Raw genomic sequence first — 2,613 nt, 5'->3', positions numbered from 1 at the left:
CTTTCTTCTTGATTTTTTTTTTTTCCGTAAGGAAAATGTTTTATTATTTCAATCAGTTTTGAACTCCTGTAGTAGCTGATAAATTTGAGAAACTGTAGACAATGAGCATATTCAACAGTTAGCCTGCTCGGTAAAAAACTGATTTATTCCCAGCTGAAGTCAATGGAAGAAGTAACCGTCAACATCATCAGTGGAAGTTTGTTGGAAGTCCTGAGACCTATGTAAAGCTCGAGGTGAGGCATTGGGGGCGGGGGACACCCAAGCAGAGTTCATATTTCTGTAATTACTACCAGCACATGGACCTCCAGAGGGCGAAGAAAATCACCATTTTTCTTGTGTTTCCATCACTCTGTGTGAAGAAGGTATGACACATTTTTCAGAGTCATTATGGTGGTTTTCAGATTAGAAATATAAGAACTATCTAAGCTGAATTTGGAAATCTAGTATAAATGGTCAAGTCACCAAAAAAAGGTAATTAAGAAGGGAAGAGGGTTTTGAGAAAGGTTCTTTGAACTTTTTATGATGTTAAGCAGTTACTGCATTGAATATAAAAAGTCTTTGTTAGTATCATTGCCCTACTTTCTTCAAATAACCATTTGCTGTCAAAACCAAAGAAAGCAGGGTTTGACATGCTTTGATACTTCTAAAATGGACTTGAGTAGAGATTGCTTAAATCCTGGTTTATAAAAAAAGTCCTTTGTAGTTGTTTCTTAGTTTTCTTCCGTAATTTTTTTTTATTATATATCTGAGTTTATTTGTTTGCATTTGACAGTGAAATTTTCCGCCCCCCCTCCCTTTTTCTCTCCAATTTCTTCAGTGAAGTGCCTGGTCCCTCGTAAATCCACAGAGGAAGAGGGGAACTGATTTTCTTGCCTGCCGTGTATTTAGGGGTATCAGTGCAGGGAGGGGAGATACTAAAGGGAAGGCTGAATTTTTTCCACAGTTCTGCATTTTAGACGGTGCTGTTTTGGGTTACAGACATGCTTTCTTGTTAGTTTCCTTTTGCAGATCGGTTTTGATGAAGGCCTCAGTGCATGCAATGACAAACAGTAACTGGGACAACTGTCTTCTTCAGACAACCTTATTCAATACTGTGTTACCTGTGTGGGACATACTCTTGAATAACTTTATTTTGGGGGGAAGGACATCAATATAAATCTAATGTGCTTGTTATCTGCTCTCCCTACAGTTGCTTCTGCAAATAGTGGTGGTAGTCAGTGCTGAACCTGGCTGGCCACAAAGGGAGAGCAGCTAGCACCAAGGGAAAACAAGAGCTTTGCAAATGAGAAACTGGGAATTGTTACCCCGTATTTGTCTTCAGCTTTCCAGAAGCTGAATCTTCCTATGGTGCAAATTAAATAGTAGCTCTCTTCGTGGCCTTTATTCAAATAATTGTTCTATCCTTGAGTGAAGGAGGGCACCATATTCTACATTGGAAAGAAGATTAACTTGGTCTTTTCTGAGGTAGGAGTTAAAGGTACTCCTTGAATCGCTGGAATGGACAAGAACAAAACAGATGATGTAGATGGTGACCTCTAGGCAGACTGGCAGACAGAGGCTTTAACACTGTCTTGCAATTCTATGAAATGGCATATATTTTTATTTATGTATTCTTTTTTTTTTCTTTTTTTCCTTTTTTTTTTTCCTTTTTTTTTTTTGCTGTGGTTTCCAGAGGCATGCTGTAAATGATTTATCCACTGTACTGGTCCCCTGTGCTGGCAGAGCTGTAGCATAGTGCACTGACTGGGAAGCCTTAAGTTCTAGGCTGGCCTTGGACTCTTGACTCCAGATCCTCAGGAGGAGGGGTGAGTTAATGGAAGGGATTTACTTGTGTGTTTGAATGGTGCAATACAGCGTTACCTCTCCTTCCCAACCTAGTTCTCTAAAAGCTGTGTAAGGCATAAGAAGTTACCTTTCTCCTGGTTTTTGGAAAGCTGCTGATAGGGAGGAAATAAGCCTAGTTTGAACATTTTCTTTCTTTACACTACTTCAAACCAGTCACAAATGCCTAGTAAATTCAAAGGATGCTGGATTAACTCTAAGCCTTCATTTGATGCTGCAACCTGTAGTTTGCCATGATAGGGGCTGGCAGAAAGGCCTTTCTCCTGAATGAAGTTTGTTGCAAAACCAAGCTTTATTAAGAAGCAGTGGAAGAAGAGCCATGGAAAAGCTGCTGGTGGTCTGTCAGTCTATTGTAAGTCCAGCTGTTTTTTTAATACTTCTAGTTTCTTTTAACATCTCTGGCTGCATTTGGAAAGGAGGAGCAGCCTTCAAATGTTTATGGTTTGCAGAAAACTTTAAATGCAAAAGTAATGTTTTAAGCAAAACACACTAAATTTTTTTCCTGGGGTAGTCTCTTGGGCAGCTAAATCTTGTTTCTAGTTTGCTGGACTCTTGTCTGCAAGTTTTAACTAAGAAGCAGATAGGATTGGAGGGGGGGATTGTTTGTTTTTGTTTGTTTGTTTTAGACTTTTAAGTGGCATGTGAGCAGGGAAGAAATGTATCAACTGGCATTCTGTTAATGATCTTTTCCAAATGCATTTGTGTCTTCGTGGCAAATAGTACAAGTAGTAGATTAAGATACAAGGTCTCTGCCATTTCTTAATTCTTGCC

This window comes from Falco naumanni, chromosome 12, assembly GCF_017639655.2.
Source record: "Falco naumanni isolate bFalNau1 chromosome 12, bFalNau1.pat, whole genome shotgun sequence".
NCBI lineage: Eukaryota > Metazoa > Chordata > Aves > Falconiformes > Falconidae > Falco > Falco naumanni.
This window is presented reverse-complemented; position numbering follows the sequence as displayed.